General features: G+C 44.0%; 1 protein-coding gene across 3 annotated transcripts in view; it reads right to left on the bottom strand.

Moving 5' to 3' along the window:
- The window catches only part of TBL1XR1 (TBL1X/Y related 1), a 121298-nt gene that overhangs the window by 76462 nt on the left and 20448 nt on the right, over window positions 1-24388 (bottom strand). For 2 of the 3 annotated variants that reach the window (XM_075268646.1, XM_075268647.1), the window contains exon 1: window positions 7318-7519. The exons of the other annotated variant lie outside the window; for it this stretch is intronic. The gene's annotated coding sequence lies outside the window, so the exon portion shown is untranslated. Of the gene's footprint in view, window positions 1-7317; window positions 7520-24388 lie in introns of those variants that run through there. 3 annotated transcript variants of the gene reach the window in all.

The following is a 24388-nucleotide window of genomic DNA, read 5'->3' as shown; positions in this document are numbered from 1 at the left end:
CATTCACACAGCAGTATATTGGTCAGTATTTTGTATTAGTATACAGAAGACGCAGAAATATTTCCATTATTTCTCTGTTTAGGTTTCATTCCTGGCTTTGGCTTACAAATATTGAGGCTTATTTTGGTCAGTATTTTGCAAGTGTGAAAGTATCCTCAGTGCAATAGAACAAACAACTTCTCAGAATGTTTCACACTGAAATGTTCAGTTGGGATATTGCCTTCCTTCTCTTTTTGGCTTCCTGTCTCTTCACAGCATATCACCCCAGCCCTCAAATAGATAGGTTAGGGTCATTTGAGTCAAACATCATTTTCCGTTTGTGAATTGTTGCCTCCATTGCCAAGATGTTGTTTTAGTCAATATGCAAATTAGTTTTTTTGGTCAATGAAGGTGTTGCACTTGCCTCTGTGGAGCGATAGCAACATGCTTGTTGCTCCAAAGAGCTAATTTGCATATTGGCAAAAAAAGTTATATCTCTGCAACAGAGGCACGGAGGGGAAAACACTACTTGCTGCAGGTGACCCTAACCTATGATATAATGAGGTTTGGTGACAGGCTTCCTTAAATAAGAAATTTAAGCCGGGGGCCCACGTGGCATAAACCCAGCGGGGAAAAAAAAACGTGGCTTTTACAGTCACAGCAAAGTGGGGATGGGATTGTAGTGAAAATACGCGCAGTGGACACAATGTGATTTCCAAAACCGTTGTGCTTTTGGACATCGCAGCATGTCAATTACACCTATAGAAATTCCAGTGGTTTCCCTATAAGTATAATTGATGTAGAAAGTCTATAGAGGTAACCGCTACGATTTTTCTGTGAAAAGCACTGAGGGGAAAACTGTGATGCGTTGCTGCCACAGTTTTTCCCTCAGCGCTTTTTTGCTGCAGGGACCTTAGCTTGAGGCCTGGTTCACATCTGCGCATGGCTTTCTGTTCAGGGAATCCACTTAGGGACACCCGAAAGGACACCTAATCCACATAAAAAAGCAGTTACCTTAGGAAACCTGCGAACCCCATAAACTATAATGGGGGTCTGCATGGTTTCCGCTCAAAAAATGTGGAGAGAAAAGTGCTGCTTGCAAATTGGAAATGGGAGAATTGACTGAACACCAATAGCTCATTTGGCTAACAGCCGTTCCTCCTGACTGTCCCATACACATGCACTCTTGGTACGGTTGAGTGCGTTTGCGTTTTCAATACGTTTTAAACTGCAGCCAGACACCTCTAGAGGCATTTTATCGCCAGGAAGAACAAATGGATTGGCCAGATAAAAGTTGAAGATTTCCAATTCTTCTTTCCCCAACTTCTATCACAGGAGAGTTAGGAGGCAGCAAACATTCTGGCCAATCCCACCAAATTCAGCTGGTTTGGACAACTTCTCTGTAACTTGTATTAAGACAAAAAAACTCAGAACTGAAAACACCTGTAACATTTTATTTTTTTTAATGTTATACTCAATTGAGTAAGATTGGGAACTAAAAAATTCTTTTCAGGCTAAGAATATGTATGTCCTATCCTAAGGTTAGGTCATCGGTATAAAATTGAAGGCTATCCGACACCCAGCACCAATAATCATCTGTTCTCATCAGCTAGTACACAGAGAATAGCGAAGGAAGCAGACAGCTATGTTCTCGGTATAGTAGGAAAGTTAGGGTCAGTGCACACTGCTTTTTTTGGCAGCGGATTTTGACACTGAATCCGCCTCAAAATCCACTGCCAAAAATGGCTCCTATTGACTTCAATGGCAGCCGCTTGCTGTTTTTTCTTCCGCTAGCGTTTTTTTCCCGCTCGCAGAAAAAAGAAGCGAGCTGCCCTATCTTGCCTTGGATTCCATGGCTTAATCAGCTGCGATGCAGCGTGACATTCCCTCCCAACTAAGCAAATTCATTTGGTTCGAATCTGGAGCGGAATGCCGCAACCTCGGCATCCAGTCGCAGAAGGCGTTTTTTGGATGCAGATTCCACGTCAAAATCCAGTCAAAAAAAAACTCAGTGTGAACTCAGCATTACTGCAGCTTAGCTACCATTGACGTGACTAGGAGCTGAACTGCATTAACGTGGTTTTGCCACTACACAGAGAGCAGAGCTGACTGTTACCTGCTCCATTCTCTCAACCCCACAGATTAGAATGCTTATCTTTAGGATAGGTCATCAATAATTTTAGCCCAGAAAATTCCCTAGACTAAAGTTCCACATAGCAGGCTGCAGCAAAAAAGCGCTACAGGAAAAGCCAGAGCGAAAATGCATTGTGTTTTTTTTTCCCGCAGCATTTGTCATATTCTACCTGTAGGGAAACCGCTGGTGTTTCTATAGGTATAGTTGACATGCTGCAATTTTTGAAAACCGCAACAGCCATATTTTTCTGCAATACGTAGATTGAATTCGCTAATTTTGCAGGGACTGTATAACGCCGTGGTTTTTGCTACTTGGTTTATGCCACATGAGGTCCCAGCCTTAAGTACCACATATAAAAATTAACTTTATATTAATACTGTGTGTTAAGCACCTGTCTGCCAGGCCCATTCAAACGCTATCAATTCCTGTCCATGTGTAGACCAAGCGTGTAATGGACAACACACCGACTGCAAGCAAAGGCGACAGGTCACCTCACATGTGTGGACAGAAGATCACAGCATGCATTATATTGCTCCATTCAATGTGAAAAACTGATGCCAATCGGACAAAAAAAAACACATTTTGTAAGAAAACAGACTGATGTATAATCGGCCATTTTTTCTGACCGAACACTGGCAAGTTTAATATTGTAAGTTTGGATGCAGTGCAAATGTTTGGGCAGTTGCTTAGCATCAGGTGCCACGGTCCTTCCTGATCTGTGGCCATTTAGCGGTGTCATGCACTACGTGGAGCGTCTAGCACACCACTGGCAAGAGAGGAAGATGGCCAAGAGTCCCAAGGCCTGGTACAGGGAGGTGTTCAGTATGGAAGCTATGGCATGGAGCATTATATAAACCGCACAAAACAACCGCAGATTGTATCAGCCACTATGACGCATCTAGTCTGTTGTTGGTTCACGCACGTTTATAAAGCTATGATAACACTGCATTTTTTTAGTGTATGTTTGTTTGCTTCCAGCACATATATCCAACTTATCCATAGGCCAACCTTTTAGGCATCTGTTATGCTGATATTTTCTATATACATTACTATATACAAAGGTATCCATGCAAAAAGCAGATACTTTGCGGTATACATTCTTTTTTTTTACTACAATGGAGCCTATAGGTGACAGGTACATCTATGGACAGGAAGGGGGGGGGGATCTTTATTGTTTTCACAACTGTATATATAGTAGTCATAGGATACATATACAGGAGAGTTTCTGACCAACCAGCACAACTATTAACTTTATTATTAACAGTGGCAGCATCAGCAAAATTCTATTTTTTAATGTGGTTTGGACCAAATGGTCAAAAACGTGTATGGTAATCCCTTACAGGGATCCTATCATTCACACAGTATTTTTTCTAGGTAACCAGTCGGAATAGCCTTTAGAAAGGTTATTCGTCTCCTAACGGCTATTCGTCTCCTACCTTTCGTTGTCTTCTCTGCGCCACCGTTCACCTACAATCCCGGTTCTTGTCAGTATGCAAATTAGCTCTCTTGCAGCACTGGGGGCGGGCCCCAGCTCTCAGTCAGCACTGGGGGCGTCCCCAATGCTGCGAGAGAGCTAACTCTCTCCAGCGCCACCTCCATCTTCTTCAGCAGCATCATGTTCAGCTTCTTCTTCCAGCGGTGGCTTGTAACTTCTAGGCCTCGGGCAATACTGTGCAAGCGACCATTTTCTCGTAGCCTGTGGGCATGCGCAGTCTGCTCGGCCCGAGGCCTAGAAGTTACAAGCCACCGCCAGAAGAAGATGTTGAAGATGACGCTGCTGAAGAAGATGGAGGTGGCGCAGCATTGGAGGCGCCCCCAGTGCTGCGAGAGAGCTAATTTGCATACTGACAAGAATCGGGATTGTAGGCGAACAGCGGCACTGAGAAGGCAACGAAAGGTAGGAGACGAATAGCCTTTCTTAAGGCTATTCTGACTGGGTACCTAAGGCTATTCCGACGTGGTACCTAGAAAAAAATAGTGTGTGAATGATAGGATCCCTTTAAACCCCTCCCAACATCCACCATAGTAGTATGGTTTTTCAAGATGTCAGCCGCTCAGCCCCCAGGACTCCAGCATTACCCCTGCTAATGCCTCACTCAAAGTCTAAGGCATCATGTCACATGGATGCTGCCATTTTGCGTTGAATCCGCAACGGTGATCTGATAACCATGATAACATGGAGCCTATTGAAGGCTCCCAGGTTTGTCATTACATTAATTCCATTACTGGAAGCACAAGGCTTTACTACAGAGATTTTACAATACACAATAGGTATCCCTGCGTCTGAACTACAAACTTAGAAAGATATTTATCCCATATGGTGAACATCGTACTAGGAAAAAGAAAAATCAAAAGAGCCGAACCACTTTTTTTTTTTTTGCCTTTTCACCTGCCATAAAAATTTTAATAAAAGTGATCAAAACATCAGATATTTATCAAAATGATATAAACAAAAAGAACAGCTTAACCCCCGCAAACAAAACCATTATGCAGCTCCATATACGGAAACATTAAAAAGTTACAGGTGTCAAAATAAGGTGACTCCATGATTTTTTTTTTTTTTTTTTTTTTTTTTTTAAGGTGTTAAAACATAAACCAAACTGTAGAAAATTGGTATTGCTGTAACTGTGATGACAAACAGAACGTAGGGAATGCCATATTTGCTGCACAGGAAACGTCTTAAAAATAAAAGTGGCACAAGTACCATTCTTCTCTAGTTCTACCACATTCTGAATATTTTCTCAGCTTCCTGATGCTAAATGGTACCGTTACAAAATAGTTTGACCCGCAAAAAAACCAGACCCTCATATAGCATTGGGAATTGTAAAAAAAAAAAAAAAAAAAAAAAAAAAAAAAAGAATTTTGGAAGGCCAAACACGTGTAAAAAATACACGTCAAAATACACGTGTGCAATGTCATTAAAGTCAATGGGAGTCTTATTTTTACATGTGTATTTTTTGGCAAAATACACGCACGTTTACTCCATGTGAAGGGGCCCTTAAACGGCTTAAACGTGTCGCTCATTTAGACACGTATACATGTGTCCAAGCGCAGCGCTTCAAAACAGAGCCCATTGATTTCAATGGGAAGCGGCGTGTATATGCTGATATATGTGTGTATACGTGTCTAAATGAGCGGCGCGCTCACACCGTGTGAAGGGGCCCTTAAAGTGATTCTCTCATAAAGACTTCTTTGTAAATTAAGGTCGCCCTAGCGATTGGGTCTGGCTTTAGAAACCCTCACCAGTCGGCCTTTTGGCTAGGGGTACCCTGCAACTTTTGAATGGAGATGCGTTGTGAATCCTAGTGGAAACGCAACTCCAAGTTGTAAAAAAGTTCTGGCGACTTTACGACAGACTTCTATCTCCATAAAAATAAAGTGCCACCATGATGGAAAATCTAGTTCCTGGAAGGCCAAATGTACGGGAATACGACATGATCGGTTGAATTCGGCCAATCATTTGCCATTTGGAGAAAACATAATATGGGAAACTTACTAAACCATCAGGCAACTGGTGTAGGAGTGATATATTTCTGGTGATGGCCATATCTGCACAAAAGATGTGCCACTTTCATGATTTCCCACCCTGGGCTGGGGGCTCCTCATGCTGACCCACTTACTAACAACTGGTGTTAGTTATATCTGACACTTGCGCTAGTCCAACGTAGTTTACAGTTCAGGAGATGGGCCTAAGACTATAGACTATAACGATAATGGGGCATCTTGCTCCCAAGAGGGAGTGTATTTTTTTTTCCTCATCTGTTCCCCTAGTCGGCCAGTTTGGATACATTAATGGATGTCCCACCACCTATCCAGCAAAAGCATCACAGCCAACATGCATGGCTGCTTTACACAATGACCAGTCATATACAGGCCCAGAGAGGACAGTACAGCAGGATATACACAGGCCTGGGGCTTATAGGTCACCCCATATAGAGGGGATGTGTCTGTAATTCTTTTTAAATTAATTTATCCTTGGACATGCCGGGTCGTCCAAAATGAGAACTGTTCTGTTGTATACTAGGGATATCTAGCGCCGATGTCCATGATAGAACATACGAGATGAGGACGTCCTCCCTACCGTACCTGGACTCTGGGTAATGGGAAGTGTATTGGTTACTGAAGAGCTACAGAATAGCCGTCAAAAAAGGGTCAGTGGGACATATTATAAAACACTGACTATTGGGGGTCTGACACCCCCTCTGAGTGACATCACATACATGCGGCCTATGTTCAGAATCATAAATCTATACTTAGGCCCAGTTCACATCTGCGTTTGGGCCATGCTGTTTGCCTATTTGCATGAAATATGTGGAATAAATCCTACTTTTCATGTGGACACCGAGCGGACCCCATTATAGTCTAGGGGGTCCGTGTGTTATCCCCGGTAACTGCTTTTTAATGCATATGTTTCCGTTTGGGGGTCCCCAAATAGACTACCTGAACGGAAACCCGAACACAAATGTGAATGAGACCTAACAAGTGTTTTAGGACCCCATTCTAACCTGCCCCACATATTGCTATATACCCCTCACAGCGGGCACAGGGATGCGGGTATCACAGCGCCACTCTACAACCTGTGCCCACCTACATGATGGACTTAGGAAGGAAATCACTTTTCACCAATGCTATCCCAGACACATAATAAAGTTGTTATCCAGGAGTCAGCCCCCTCCCCCACTCCTCACGTGTTTCCTGCCTGTATACACTATCACACAGCCTGTACACTATTCACTATATGACACCATTAATCCTCCCTCTAACAAGCCATAGATCTCTAATAACTGCCAAGCAATGCAATAGGACAAAGCCTCCAGGTGTAAACAGTGCTCTAAACTACATGCACTAAATAGGTTAAAGGGCAGCAGACTGGAGGCGGCGAGAGGGTTAAATCGCACAGCGTGGGGGAAGGGCGGCTCAGCACAAACCTATTACGTGCCGGAAAGGCCGGGAGGGGGATGGGCAGCGGGACCTCTCCGGCAATGAGCTGGTTAAGGCAGATAAGTGTCTCCCCTCCCCCCAGCGCTGATAGTGAGCTCCTCAGTCAGGGATTCCCCGCAGCTCCCCCACCCTGCTGTGGCCATGTCAGCGATATAATGCCCTGTACTGACCGAGCTGTCACAGCCCATCCCCCGCCAGTCTGCGCCGTGCCCGGAGCACAGCACCCCCACCCCAGCCCGGGGATACACGACAAGGGCACTTACCTTGATAGTGTTGCAAAATAAGCAGCTCCCTCCCCAAGCAGATAGAGCGCCAGGCAGCCCGGTAATATGCAGTTATTACCCTGGTGAGAGCAGGAAGGGGGGAGGGGGTAAATCCAGCAGCTCGGAGGTGGGGGAGGGGGCAGTTGCCAGTGATTAGGCTGGAGAGGAATTGAGGCAGAATGTAAAAAGCTGTTACTAAGAGAAAGAGCCAAACGTCTCCGTGCAGCCAACGGCTCATAGACACAGCGCGCGGTGACCGGCCAGGCGAAAGTGGCGGCGAGTGCCGGGGCCTCCTCTCACTGCTGCTCCGCATACACACACGTATAACACTGTCACACGCACACACACCCGCACTGACACACGTATAACACTGTCCCACACACCCGCACTGACACACGTATAACACTGTCACACACACAAAGATGTATAACACTGTCCCACACACCCGCACTGACACACGTATAACACTGTCACACACACAAAGATGTATAACACTGTCACACACACCCCCGCACTGACACACGTATAACACTGTCACACGTACACACACATAAAGATGTACAACAATGACACACGTACACACGTATAACACTGTCACACACACACTGACACACGTATAACACTGTCACACACACCTGCACTGACACACGTATAACACTGTCACACACACACTGACACACGTATAACACTGTCACACACACCTGCACTGACACACGTATAACACTGTCACACACACAAAGATGTATAACACTGTCACACACACCCCCGCACTGACACACGTATAACACTGTCACACGTACACACACATAAAGATGTACAACAATGACACACGTATAACACTGTCACACACACACCCGCACTGACACACGTATAACAGTCACACACACACAAAGATGTTTAACACTGTTACACACCCGCACTGACACACGTATAACACTGTCACACACACAAAGATGTATAACACTGTCACACACACCCCGGCACTGACACACGTATAACACTGTCACACGTACACACACACATAAAGATGTACAACAATGACACACGTACACACGTATAACACTGTCACACACACACTGACACACGTATAACACTGTCACACACACCCGCACTGACACCCGTATAACACTGTCACACGTACACACACAAGATGTATAACACTGTCACACACCCGCACTGACACACGTATAACACTGTCACACACACCCGCACTGACACCCGTATAACACTGTCACACGTACACACACAAGATGTATAACACTGTCACACACACCCGCACTGACACCCGTATAACACTGTCACACGTACACACACATAAAGATGTATAACACTGTCACACGTACACACACATACAGATGTACAACAATGACACATGTACACACCCGTGCACACACGTATAACAGTCACACGTACAACTCTGACACATATACACACCCGCACAAATACAGATGTACAACACTGTCACACATACACACCCGCAATGACACACGTATAACACTGTCACGCATACACACCCGCATTGACACATGTACACACACATAAAGATGTACAACACTGTCACACGTACACACCCGTATAACACTGTCACACACCTGTACAACACTGACACACACATGTACAACACCGTCACACATATACACTTTTACAACACTGAAGCATGCACGTATACAATACAGAAACACAGATGTATAACACTGTCATACACAATTGACACAGATATACAATACTCACACAAACACGTGTGCAATGCTGACAAAAACACAAATGTACAACACTGGCACACACCAACCATCAGCTGTACAACACACACAGATGTACAATACACACATGAACAACCCTCTCACACAGCTGTACAACACTGACACACAGAGATGTACAACAGGGAGGAGTGAAATAGATGTATTAGTGAATGCGTTCGGGTTTCCGTTTTGTGTGGAAGCTGAGCGGAAACCTATTTTCCCTATAACCTCTTTTCTATTTGTATAGGTTTCCGTTTAGGGGGTCCCCAAGCGGACTGCCTGAATGGAAACCCAAACGCAGATGTGCACTGGACCTCACATGCACGTTTTTTAGGTTAGTGAGATGACTCTAGGGTGTTTGGGAAAGTGAGTTCTAGTCATATCACATGGAGTGGGAGATTTGTCCATGTGTGAAGGGGGGAGGCCTATGATTGACAGGCCTGGGATTGTGTGATGGGGTGGGGCATTTTTCCAGAAGCCCCGCCTTTATGAGTAATAACTAAGTGACTTGTCCTATTTTTGTTGTACCTTTTAAAATGATCTTCAAAAACTCAGGGTGGGGGTACTTTAATGGAAGCTGAGCTGTAGTGATAGTGCCCAGCCACTATACCAGGCATGGAGCCATCTGCTTAAGGCTCCGTGCAGTGTATGGTATGGGCATTGGCCATGGACCAAACAGTTGATTTCCCCCCACCTACCCTAAGCCATAAATGAAAAATTCTGGACAATCCCTTTAATGACCAAGCAATTTTTTTTAAATGTAAGAACCATAACTTGTTTTATTTTTCCATGAGGCCTTGAATCCAGCACCAAGATTCTTCCCAGTCTGTTAAAAACTTTTCTTCTGAAGTATTAAAAAATCCCCTGTTCACAGATGGAGACGGAGTCGTCTGCCTACAGGTTTTGGGTTACTCCTTACTCATAGCATGAATTAAAGTGAGACTAGTATCCATTTCACACCCCATTGAAGGTCACAAGACTAAAAAAAAACATTCATAGGTAAATGTAAAAAAAATAGAGAAACAAAATATATGTAATAATATGTGCAAAAGTCAGTATGTACTATAATCACCAAGGCACAGTATGTCACTGGCAGCATAGATAGCTATTATACTAGGAGTCCCTCTCCTGGCATAAGGTGCAGGCCGCTAAATCCAGAAAACACACGCACAGAATTTCACGACTAAAACTCGGTCGTGTAAATGCGCCCTTACAATTTCCATAAAACTGATGCCACGAAAATCTCTACCATGTACTTTGAAGAAATGTTTAGAGACTATAGAAATATTAACTACACCAGGCTTACTGGCATCAAATACAATAAGTGCCACCTAATCCTGATGCACGCTGTGTCTTGTACTTAACGTATTTTACATGTTATCAGATAAGTTACATTGGCTATTACAGATGATAACACTAGTGAACAATCATTTATGGTGAGGATTCACTATTTGGTCAACACTGCGTCAACCATTGTGCCCAAAGCCTCACCCACCAGTGGTGACCAATGGTTGAGCAGTGTTGTGGGCAAAGCTTCAGTTTTACCCTGAATAGTTGGGAATGATGGGCTTCAGATGTGGCAATGGCCAGATTTACTATTGTAGTCCCAGCTAAACACTGGCATAAATCAGACACATCTTTGGCACCTCTTTGTGGGCAAAACATTTCTCGACTTGCTAAAAAGTTTCTAAGTATATAAACAAAGACTCCACAATCTAAAGGTAGGCCAGCCATATCATCCTGAATCAACCACTGTGACCTGCCTAACACTAGGTTCACATTACCGTTCGGGATTCCGTCCTTCGCATCCGCTTAGGGACCCGAAAAAAAGAAACCCTAATTGCTTAAGGCTGAGGCCTCACGTTGCAGAAATGCAGCATTTTTTTTGCAGATTTTGCTGAGGTTTTTTTTGAGCCAAAGCCAAAATGTCAACAGAAGGAATAGTACGGTAAATATATAAGAAGATCTTATACTTTTGCCATCTGTTCAATCCACTCATGGCTTTGGCTCAAAAAAAACGCAGCAAAATCTGCAACAAAAAAGCTGCATTTCCGCAACGTGGAGCCTCAGCCTAAAAAGCAGTTACATGTGGGAACCCGTTACTGTAACGTCTATGCAGGACTCTTCTCTCCTCTGATTTTAAAGAGGACCTTTCACCACTTTTGGGCACATGCAGTGTTATATACTGCTGGAAAGCTGACAGTGCGCTGAATTCAGCGCACTGTCGGCTTTCCCGATCTGTGCCCGGTGTGAAGAGCTTACGGTGCCGGTACCGTAGTGCTCTATGGTCAGAAGGGCGTTTCTGACCATTAGCCAGAGACGTCCTTCTGCCTCGCGGCGCTAATCACGCTGTGCTGTGGAGCGGGGAGGAACTCCCCCTCCCGCTCCTGATAATGCTGGTCTATGGACGAGCTGTGTGAGCAGAGGGAGGGGGCGTTCCTCCCCGCTCCACAGCACAGCGCGATAGGCGCCGCGAGGCAGAAGGACGTCTCTGGCTAATGGTCAGAAACGCCCTTCTGACCATAGAGCACTACGGTACCGGCACCGTAAGCTCTTTACACCGGGCACGGATTGGGAAAGCCGACAGTGCGCTGAATTCAGCGCACTGTCAGCTTTCCAGCAGTATATAACACTGCATGTGCCCAAAAGTGGTGAAAGGTCCTCTTTAAGCGGAATAGGGGACGGAGTCTCATACTCAGACTCAAACGCTAGTGTGACCCTGGCATATGCTTGACCTAACTATTATTAGATCTGGGCCAGTGTATTCTACCGTAATATCAGAAATGTTGCCCATCTTGACCCTAACCAATCAATACTGCTTATACAGCTAGGCCATTGATCTTATTATAAAGTTTTGATAACTGTGGAGCAGATCACAAGCACAACTCTGCATAAATGGAATTTTTTTTTCCTGGGGGGTTGTGATAGACAAACCTGAAAGTAGTGTGGGTTTTCTCAGTTCTGCAGGCTAAACTGCAAGCGTTGCTTTTGCTGGTTCAGTATTAACATGAAAAATTCACACATTCTGTACTCCTACTTCTATAGTACAGGGAACATCTTACCCTCATGATGTTCACTGAATTATACTCGCTTCCTAAATATCTTTCTTCAGAATGACACAGGCTTCCAGTTCACAATATACAGAATCATTTTTGATTTATTTAATATTGAGCTTCTCATTTCTTGATTCACTGCATTTAGATCAGAATTAAGGCTGGTTTCACACAGTGCACACAACTGTTTCTAAAAATCGCATGCTTTTTTTTTTTAATATACAGAAATGCAGCCTAAGGCTCCGTTCCCACCGAGTAACGCGCCGCTCATTTAGACACATATACACGTGTCAGAGCGAGGAGCTTCAAGACAGATCCCATTGACTTCAATGGGTGCCGGCTTACGCGCGCTACACATTGAAATCAATGGGAGGCTTTATAACCCATTGATTTCAATGGGTAGCGCGCATAAGCCGGCACCCATTGAAGTCAATGGGATCTGTTTTGAAGCGCCTCGCTCTGACACGTGTTTACGTGTCTAAATGAGCAGCGCGTTACACCGTGGGAACGGAACCTAAGGTTAAGTCCCCATGTTGAAGAAAAGCTGCTTTTTTGTTGCACATGTTGCTGTGGGTTTTTTTTTTTTTTTGTGAGGCAAAGCCAGGAGCGGATTGAGCAGAAGGGAGAGGCAAAATGGTCAGGATTTTGACACGGAATAAGCTTCAAAATCCTGCCGCCTCCCATTGAAATCAATTCACATATCATTGAATTCAATGGGAGCCAGTCATTTCCTTTTTCTTTTTGTGGTTTTTTCCCACTCGTGGAAAAAATAAGCGAGCTGCTCTTTCTTCAGGCGGATTTCAATGGGTAGCGCGCATAAGCCGGCACCCATTGAAGTCAATGGGATCTGTTTTGAAGCGCCTCGCTCTGACACGTGTTTACGTGTCTAAATGAGCAGCGCGTTACACCGTGGGAACGGAACCTAAGGTTAAGTCCCCATGTTGAGGAAAAGCTGCTTTTTTGTTGCACATGTTGCTGTGGTTTTTTTTTTTTTGTTTTGTGAGGCAAAGCCAGGAGCGGATTGAGCAGAAGGGAGAGGCAAAATGGTCAGGATTTTGACACGGAATAAGCTTCAAAATCCTGCCGCCTCCCATTGAAATCAATTCACATATCATTGAAATCAATGGGAGCCAGTCATTTCCTTTTTCTTTTTGTGGTTTTTTCCCACTCGTGGAAAAAATAAGCGAGCTGCTCTTTCTTCAGGCGGATTCCGCAGCTGATTAAGCCACGGCGTCCGCCTCGCTACACCAGCCTCTGGACTAGGCCCATTCATTTGGGCCTAATCCAGAGCGGAAAGCCGCGACAGAATGTGTTCATGCAGAACCCCGTGTGAACTAGCCCTAAGTACACAAATATAGTACTTTTTATATATTTCCCATTCCACTTTAACCACTCTTGGCTTTGGCTCAAAATTTCACAGCAAAATCTGCAAGAACAAAAGTTGCTTTTCCATAACATTGGGCATGGTGGAAAATCTGCGGACTTTCTATGAAAAGCGCTGCAGAAAAGGCTGGGATGCGTTGCTGCCTCAGTTTTTCCAGCAGCGTTTTTTTGCTGCGACCTGCTACGTGGGGCCTTAGCCTAAAAAGGATTTCAGGATTTATGTCATTGTAGCTTTTTCCTGGACCATTAGGGTATGTTCCATACAGAATCTGCCTCCCATTGTTTTCAAAGCGAGACTCCCTTCTGTTTAGGCCCATTCAGCAGAAAGCCACAATGGAATACCTATGCCCTTTTATAAATGAATAGGAGCCACAAAAGCACGGGTTGCAAAATAGGAAAGAAATAGGACCTGTCCTATCTGATGTGGTCCGGACTGATGGCCTGCACACGGGAACGTGAAAATCACGGTCATGTGTACAGGCCCATAGAAAAGAATGGGTTAGTGTGCTCTCCGTGAAATACATGGATAGCACACTCACCCACACCACAGTCGTCTGCAAGGGGCTTTACAGCAACCAATCATAGAGCTGGTTCCACCTTATAAAATATAAAATGAAAGCTGCACTGTGATTGGTTGTTATGTTTTAGACAGTTTCATAATTCTGCCCCATAGAAATCAGTGGTACAGAAATCCCTGATATGTGAATGAGACCCTGAGACTAAAAATGTGTTATATTGGCACAATGTGGCGCATTGAGTTTGGGCCAAAAGGTCTTGACTTTCTAGACATGTGAGTGTGGATTCTCAGGGAAAGGGGGCATGGTTTAAATACGCCAAAAAATTTACCAATATTGTGCCATAAAATTCTGGTTCAAAGTAGACCAAGTAAAAGGTATAAGAATAGAAAAGACAATCTAAAGATATGCCAGATTTATCATTCAGCGCCAGTTCCTGTGATAAGTCTGGCATATCTTCACTATACTGCCTATTATGGGAAGAATATGCAAATCTGACTTCCATGATGTAATTAGGAAGCCAGTGCCTCAGGCATGCACACCAATAGAGGGCATTCACTGAGAATGTGCAAGTCTATCTTCCATGATGTAATTAGGAAGACAGAGTCTCAGTCATACAACCCAATAGAGGGCGCTCGCTTTAACATCATGCCGATCTTCTCAGAGGCCTTTGTTTGCAATGATGTTGGGATTTTACCAGGTAGTCTCTCAGCCAAGGACAGCTGTTTCGATGTTATTGCATCTCGTCAGCTTGCCTAACTATTAGTAAATCTGGAAGATTGACTACAATCTAATTGACACTTGAGCTGGTCATACACATAAGATAGCTGTTGGCCAAACAATAATTTTACCAGCAGCTATCTTGTCCAACAGCCCCATAAAGATACACATCAGCTCAACTGAAAAATGCATGTCTAATAAAGGGGTGGAGGCACTGTCAGACCCCTCTAGTATGGCTTATCTCCCCGAGGACAAAGGGTCAAGCAGTTCAAATCCAACAGCCTGATCCCTATCTACACCAATGTTTGCCATCAGAGGAGACAGAAGTGTGACCCAAACACATCTAATGTATATGAACTGCTTTAGGCCATATCCTAGCTCCATTTTGTACTGAGACATAATAAAGCACACATGGAGGTGCATGGGGTGGCATTGTACCTATATGCTTCTGACTTCAACTCATCGGTAGCTGTATGCACAGGTATATTCTCACTTAGCTATAAACTTATGACAACAGGCATTTCAGTATGTGCCTATAATAGTACCTATATTATTTGTAGTTTTCAACTTTTGGCTATCTTATGTCAATTCTTACAAAAAATCTCCCAGAGAGTTCAGACACCCTGTTAAACTACTATGCAAAATATAATTTTAACTCATTAAAAGTAATTAGCCAAAACTGAATTTGGCCAGTAAAACCCCCTTTCCCTGCCACTGTTTTTGCGCTGTTACAACTAGATACATCCTATAGTGCTTCATCATATGGGATGAACATGCTGAGTTTCTATTGTTCTTATATTTCCTAAAGCAGGGCTACATATCCAGATGCAGTGCATGAATAATTTCAATTAGGTGGAAGTTCACAGAGCAAGGTAGTGACACTGATAGTCACTAGAGATGAGCGAACAGTAAAATGTTCGATATTCGTTTCGAGTAGCCCCTCAATATTCGACTACTCGAATCGAATATCGAACCCTATTATAGTCTATGGGGGGAAAATACTCGTTTCAGGGGTAGGCAACGTTCGATCAAATTATACTTACCAAGTCCACGAGTGAGGGTCGGGCTGGATCCTCCGAGAAGTCTTCTCCGTGCAGCGTCCCCGCAGCGTCTTCCGGCTCTGAATTCACTCTGCAAGGCATCGGGCCTGGGCAGAGCCGACTGCGCATGCCTGCACTACAAGCAGACATGCGCAGTCGGCTCTGCCCAGGCCCGATGCCTGGCAGAGTGAATGAAGAGCTGGAAGACGCCGCGGGGAAGCTGCACGGAGAAGACTTCTAAAGGTAGGAGAAGAACCAGCGTTGATTGGCCAACTGTATAGCATTCGGCCAATCAATGCTGGTTCTGCATCGAACTTTTACATTCGAATAGCGAGTGGATCGAGTACGAGTATTTTGAACACCGTAGTATTCGATCGAATACCTACTCGATCGAGTACTACTCGCTCATCTCTAATAGTCACTCAATAACAAACACCGACCACAATAGCAACTGTAGGCTCAAGTATGAGGGTGCAGATCTCAGGGCACGTAAGAGGTGGGTAATGTCACAGCTACTGTGTAGATGGTTTATTTGCATGGTTGCTACAATAAAAAAAGAATGATTGTATGTTGGGAAAACCCCTTCAAATATTGTGGCAGTGCTTGGTGAAGGTTAATGTAGAATACTATGGTGAAGCAATATACACTATACAATAAGATGTAGTGATAATGGCTCTATTTTACATGTAGGTGAAATAGAGTATCCAGGTGCCTGGCGTCTTTACTGGATTCCATATGAAAAACATGTTGAATTTAGTATGTCAGATCCTGTGTTCTCATGGGAGATAAGTATCTGCTACAGGTGTTCTTTTCCCAGTCCCCATTGAAATAACCTGCGCTTATGGGCAGTCTGGCGAGATACTCATTAAAGCAACAACTATCTCATGGTTCTGACTATAGTATCTCCTGGGGCCCATTACAAGATTTGTAATGGGGTTTCCCAACTATTATACACATCATAGATAATACTGGTCTCCTCTTACCTTTGGAGCCCCATCAGGCTCCAGGTGTATCCCCAGTGGCTCTTTGCAGCCTCTATAGCCAGATCTACAATAAATAGTAGTTCAGGGTTTGTAATGGTTTATAATTTGTCATAGATAACAGGACAATAATCAGAAAAATGGTTAGAAGGGAAAGGATTGGACTTGTTATATAACCCTGTCTCTTTGTGTATTACATAGAAAAGCTATTATTTGTCAATGAAGACTCTTACTTTAAATGTGTAAGGACAGCCATTAAGTCTAGAAGAATTAAATAACCTGAGAAAAATCTATAAATAACAAAGAATAGGTTGCAACGCACTTTCTATTCTGCATTCAGTATATGGTGTGTTTTGTACATGGCATATTTTTTGTGCATTTACAAGATATTTTCCACATACGTTTTTAATGCATTGTTTCCTCATGGCCGGAGTGTGATACTTTATTATGATAATGGATTTCTATTAGAATTTCTTATTGAATCTTTTGAATTGCTTTCGATGTTAGGTATAACTGAGTGGGGGTGCTGAGTGTCGAACCCTTGCCAATCTGACACAGATGACCTATTCTTAGAATAGGTGTACAATATTTTTAGCCCAGAAAACACCATTAAATCTGCAAACAATATTTCCTGTTGCAGATTATGTCCCTTATCAATAACCCGTATTGATGTCAATAAGATCTACACTATAAGCACCTGACCACTATAGAGGACACAGAGCTATCTGTGACATGTACAGGTACTGTACATACCAATAAATGGCTGATCTGTGCATAGACTGGCTTTAATGGTTTTTATGGCCTATACTAAGGATAGGGTAAGTTCACACGAGGTTTTTTGGATCAGAACCTGAGGCGGAGGCCGCCTCAGGTTCCGATCGAAAACCCGGGTAGCCGCGCCTGAAAGCCAGTGCACTGCATCGGCATCCAGACACGCACTCTGCTCCGGATTAGGCCCAATGAATGGGCCTACTCCAGAGGAGAGTGTGTCTTCAGGCCAAACTGCGAGGCGACTCAGCTTGAAGAATGAGCACCTCAATTCTTTTTTCCGGGAGCCAGAAGAAACGGCCGTTTCTTCTGGCTCCCGGAAAAAGACCTGAGCGGCTCCCATTGATTTTAATGGATGCCGTCTTTTTGGTCAGGGTTTTGAGGTGAATACGGCCTCAAACCCCTGACCAAAAAACTCTGTCTGAACTTACTCATAGGCCTTAAATAAAATCCTGGACAACCCCTTTAAAAGTTCTTAGGATACTTTCTTGACCTCGAAACCACTGAGAATCACATCTCTAAGGCCCCGTTCACATCTGCGTTCAGTTTTCTGTTTGGGGGGTCCACTTCGCGACCCCCCTGAACTGAAACCTAATCTGCATAAAAAACGTGGTTGCCTTAGGAAACTCACAGGCCCCATAGACTATAATGGGGTCTCTGTGGTTTCCATCCGAAAAATGTAGAGAGGGGAACAGAATCCCCTGACCGTAATACAAGCGCTGATGTGAACCCAACGTTACCTGCTCAATGGACAGAGTCCTCCTATAAACTTCAGCCTACGTTTTCAGTTTGAGTATTGGGGTATTAAGGTTCAACATACACTCACCGGCCACTTTATTAGGTACACCATGCTAGTAACGGGTTGGACCCCCTTTTGCCTTCAGAACTGCCTCAATTCTTCGTGGCATAGATTCAACAAGGTGCTGGAAGCATTCCTCAGAGATTTTGGTCCATATTGACATGATGGCATCACACAGTTGCCGCAGATTTGTCGGCTGCACATCCATGATGCGAATCTCCCGTTCCACCACATCCCAAAGATGCTCTATTGGATTGAGATCTGGTGACTGTGGAGGCCATTGGAGTACAGTGAACTCATTGTCATGTTCAAGAAACCAGTCTGAGATGATTCCATCTTTATGACATGGCGCATTATCCTGCTGAAAGTAGCCATCAGATGTTGGGTACATTGTGGTCATAAAGGGATGGACATGGTCAGCAACAATACTCAGGTAGGCTTTGGCGTTGCAACGATGCTCAATTGGTACCAAGGGGCCCAAAGAGTGCCAAGAAAATATTCCCCACACCATGACACCACCACCACCAGCCTGAACCGTTGATACAAGGCAGGATGGATCCATGCTTTCATGTTGTTGACGCCAAATTCTGACCCTACCATCCGAATGTCACAGCAGAAATCGAGACTCATCAGACCAGGCAACGTTTTTCCAATCTTCAATTGTCCAATTTCGATGAGCTTGTGCAAATTGTAGCCTCAGTTTCCTGTTCTTAGCTGAAAGGAGTGGCACCCGGTGTGGTCTTCTGCTGCTGTAGCCCATCTGCCTCAAAGTTCGACGTACTGTGCGTTCAGAGATGCTCTTCTGGCTACCTTGGTTGTAACGGGTGGCTATTTGAGTCACTGTTGCCTTTCTATCAGCTTGAACCAGTCTGGCCATTCTCCTCTGACCTCTGGCATCAACAATGCATTTCCGCCCACAGAACTGCCGCTCACTGGATGTTTTTTCTTTTTCGGACCATTCTCTGTAAACCCTAGAGATGGTTGTGCGTGAAAATCCCAGTAGATCAGCAGTTTCTGAAATACTCAGACCAGCCCTTCTGGCACCAACAACCATGCCACGTTCAATGGCACTCAAATCACCTTTCTTTCCCATACTGATGTCCGGTTTGAACTGCAGGAGATTGTCTTGACCATGTCTACATGCCTAAATGCACTGAGTTGCCGCCATGTGATTGGCTGATTAGAAATTAAGTGTTAACGAGCAGTTGGACAGGTGTACCTAATAAAGTGGCCGGTGAGTGTATTATGTCTTATATAATAGTTTTATGGGGGTTTTTGTAATCTTGGTACTCCACGGTTAACTAAAGCCAAATGCTGATGCTAGTGACTCATTCAGGTATGTATAAATGTTACACTTCTATTCTCAGGGGTATCACAGCACCAATAATGAAAAGCAGCGTGTGGTGATGTTACTTTCTGTGCCTACACAGCATCCTGTCTTACTGTGTCAGAACTAGAGTCTGTGGTCTTTACGAGACTGTAAAAAGTCTTTTACTTCCTGTTTATTGATATTTAGATTGAAGAGGAATTTAGGCCACAGATGCAAATAAAACACATATGTGAAATGTTATAGTCTTCCCGTTTAATCAGATGTACAGAAAGTAATACATTTATTCATCTGACCCCTGAGATCTTACTTTTACTGCCAATATACAGTAGTGTGGAATAAAAAGAATGGGGCGCATTTATGAAGACTGGCGTAATAAACTCAGTCAGTGAAGGGTGATCCTCATTTATGTACCCTTCACGGGCCTTGGTACTATAAGAAAAATGCACACCAGGCCATAACTGGCCTACATTTACCGTATCATTTACGCCAGATTTATGGCGTAAATTTATGATAAATTTGGTCAGCCAGAAAACGGACATACAAGGCATAGTAAATCTGCCCCATTAAGTATAATATACATATGCATCATTATAAGGCTATAATCAAGACTAGATTTTTGGCACTGTCCGCTGAGAGGAGACCCAATACATCTGTCCCAGCAAAAATTCTTATTTAAGGCCTCATTCAGATGGCCGTATTTTGGTCAGTAATGCTCACATCAGTATTTGTAAACCAAAACCATGAATGGAGTCTAAACACAGAAGAGGTGAAAATCTAAGGGCTAGTTCACACGGGGCAAAATGATCAGGATTTTGACGCAGAACCCGTGTCAAAATCCTTCCGCCTCCCATTGAAATCAATGGGAGCTGGTCGTTTCCTTTTTCTGTGAGTGGTTTGTTCCCGCTCGCAGAAAAAAGAAGCGAGCTGCCCTTTCTTCAGGCGGATTCTGGGGCTGATTCAGCCGCGGCATCCACCTCACAACACCACCCTCTGGAATAGGCCCATTATTTGGGCCTAATCCGGAGCGGAAAGCCCCGACGGGATGTGTTACCACGGAACCCTGTGTGAACTAGCCCTAAGATATTGCTGTTTATGTCGATTTGCAAATAAGCTTTTTGGAGCACTGAGGGCGTTAACACTTTCTTCTTTCGATCAAAACTCATTTGCATATTGGCACATTGGCAAAAACATCAATATCTTGGCAACAGAGGTGAAGAAAAACACACACTTCCATTCAGCTGACCAAAACCAAAATCTTTCTGCGGAGCTTGGTTAGTATGCTGGGCTCTAGTGAAAGACTCCCTTTAAGATGTGACTTTTGTTTACTCAGAAACAAACATTGACCTGTTTCTCAAACTGCTTTCTAGGAGATAGAAATGAGACCACCACATCTCCTGTGTTCATCTAAAGGGTTATTCCCATCTTGTAAAGTCTTAGCATATTGCTAGGATTACTTCAACCTTCAACTTTGACCTCTGGGACGGTCTGACATAGATCCCTAGAATAAATGGACTATGACGCTGGTGTAACACTGTGCTCTCTTCATAGTATTTGTCTGCACTAATGTGAAGGGTGGCCAAGTGTACTTTCCTACACAACCAGGTAGTGTGGGCACCGTAGGTCAGATTCCCATGATCATCCCAAAATGATGATGTATGCTAGCGATCTGCCATTATTTACGTAGGGGGATATCGTCACTCCTTGGGGAGAGACCACCATTTAGGTGTGTGGAGACTTATTAAGCCTTTAGCACTCTGCGACACTGACGCTAGGTTCACACCTGCGTTCAGGTCTCCGTTCTATGGTTTCCGTCTTCTGCATGCAGAAGACGGAAACCACAGACCGGGTCCGGCCGTGAGCGTTTTAGGCTCTCCGCCGCGAAACCATTTTTTTTTTATCCGAACACAGAGTACTGCATGTCCGACTCTGTGTCTGGATTATAAAACCCGGTTTCGCGGCGGAGAGCCTAAAACGCTCACCGCCGCTCACGACCGGACAGCTTTCTCACCCATTCAAATGAATGGGTGAGAAAGAGTCCTGCAGGTTTCCGTCTCCTGCCTCTGTTTTATGCAGGAAACGGAAACCTGCAGTACGGAGTGCCGGCGCAGATGTGAACGAGCCCTGAGGCACCTGACTTCCTAATTACATCATGGAAGACAGATTTGCATATTCTTCCCATTATTTACATAGTCATTGATTTTGTTACTGATTTAGCTGCAGCATATCCCATCATCTCGCACTGTCTCTACTAGGGCTAACAGTCTAAATTCCAATATAGCTTTATAAGATGGTGACATACCTTTAAGGGCTAGCTCACACAGAGTTTTTTGCAGGCAGATTGACTTCAATGGGAGCCGCTCACTTTTTTTTCTTCCGCTAGCTAGTAGCGGAAAAAGGAGCGAGATGCCCTATCTTGCCGCGGATTCCGCGACTGATTCAGCTGCAGCGTCCACGGCTCGAGACCCGCTCCTGTTTAGGCTCATTCATTCAGGCCTAATCAGGAGCAGGATGCCGCGAAGGAATGTCCACAATTGCCCCACATTGCAGAAACAAAGCTTTTTTGTTGCAAATTTTGTTGCGTTTATTTTTTTTTTTTTTAGCCAAAATCTGCAACAAAAAAGCTGAATTTTCGCAACGTAAAGCTTTAAGCAAATACCCCTCAGTACTTCATATAGAGATCTATCTATCTATCTATCTATCTATCTATCTATCTATCTATCTCCAGACTCTAAAGGCAACACCGCTCATATTCGTATACGTTGTCAGTTGTATCACTGACTGTAGTTTTTAATGTCTGTCTTATTCCTAAACCCCTTTTCCTATATGGCTGAGCACCATTTCCCCTCCCTGTGTGCAGTGCGGCCTGGGCCGCCATCCTTCCTCAGCTGCACTGAGGACAAGCATGCAGTGCTTTCCTTGCTTGCAGTAGTGTAGGCCTCTGTGGAGCTTGTGCTTCTGTAACAGCAGAGCGGATGCTTTGAGAAGCCTCTTTAACATGCAGGCTCACTGTCTCCCATCCCCCGCCACAACCTTGAAGCTCATTTTCGCATGGCTGGTCACACAGCCTGCAATAGATTGATTTCACCCCACCCCCTCTCCTTTGCTCAGTCATTCAGACTTGGAAAGTCAATAACAAGCTGACATCATCAGTGGTTTGTGTATTACACTGCTACTTTTAAAAATACCAAGCACTCTGTAGTAGAGGAGCACTTTGTTTCTAAAAGAAGAGCACTCAGGAGTGCGGCTGGAATTCTTACTGTGTGTTTACAGGCCGTGTTTCATCTCTGCTCCATTCACTGCACCTTTTTCTTTATTTCTCAGGCAAAATACAATCCCATCTCTGCTGCAATCTTGAGACGTAAATTAATATGCGTTTAGATTATGGCCTTTCCATAATATTGCGATCTTAGTGCAGTATCGCAAATTATCGCCACAAATATTTGCCTATAAAGGTGGGATGTGAAATCACGCGGTTACGTATAAGGTTATGGCCACTACCGCTGCCACCCATCCAAAGATGACTGCGCCCTGCACCATCGCAGCTAAGGGCTCATATACTTGGGGGGGTTGAACACTGACCCACTGAAGTCTAGGAGGTAATATGCTTATCTATTTTTTTTTTTTTTTTTCAAAGATCCATTTTTTTTGGTAAGATTTTTATACACCATGTTCTGTTTTTCATTCAAGACTTGTCACATTGAAGTCTATGGGATCTGTGGACGGACCTGTTTTTCATTTGTTTTAAAGGATCTCTTTACTCTAAACAGCAATGGAAATGGCCCCTGTCCGATCATGTGACCTTTTTACGAGTGTTTTTAGTGGGTTGGCACAGCATTGTGTCCAAAATGACACCATCTGTTTTTTTTTTTACAGTTCTGTGAAAATCGGATGCAACGCAGATTTTTAAAACTGAAGTACAGATAAGGCATGGATATGAGAAACAGACACTTTGGTTAATTTTTTACAGATGAAAAACAGAAATGTCCATGTGTAGATATTGGCCAACCTCATGAGATTCATTTTTCAAATATTTGTGAGGTTTACCTGCTGGAAATGTAAGTTCTGTTATGTATAATAGCTGGAAGCCCAGAGGAAGTACAGAGAAATAATGAAGTTATACCTTCCCGCACCCGTTCTGGACTTACAGTATACATTGTTCTTCCCTCCATCTCACAGTCTCCTGGGTGACGTCAGCGGTCCCTGAGGACCTCTGAGGCCTGTGATTGAGTTAAAGCGTCATGATGCTGATGTACTCCACATGACTACTGAGACCCAATCACAGGCCTCAGCAGTTCCCCGGGATCTCTGACTTCAGTAGAGGCCAGAAGACAGCAGGAGAAAAACATCAGATGCCGAAAAGAGAACCCAGGAGAGGTAATGGAAGGTGAGTATGACTGGTTCTTATTTTTCTGTGCCTTCCCTAGGCCTCTGGTTATTATGAAGAGACCCCAGAGAATAACAAGGATTTGTAGGTGGCAAAGCAAACCTTTCAGTTTCTGGAAAATTTGTTATGAACTTTTATGCTCATGTCTAGCTGTGTGCACAAAGCCTATAGTAAGTCACATTGTGACCCTGAGGATTCTGGGATGGCCACATACAGTCACAAAAAAAAGTTGATCAATGTGCCAAAAGTCTCTGCATAGTCCTAACCCAAAGCAGACAAGAAATAGTTTGGACACAGGTAATTTTATGTAGACCCAAAGATTAACATCTGTTACAATAATATTGCACTTCTCTACAAGGG

Source organism: Leptodactylus fuscus, chromosome 3, assembly GCF_031893055.1.
Source record: "Leptodactylus fuscus isolate aLepFus1 chromosome 3, aLepFus1.hap2, whole genome shotgun sequence".
Lineage (NCBI taxonomy): Eukaryota > Metazoa > Chordata > Amphibia > Anura > Leptodactylidae > Leptodactylus > Leptodactylus fuscus.
Note: the sequence above shows the minus strand (reverse complement) of the source record. Positions and strands in the feature narration are given on the sequence as shown.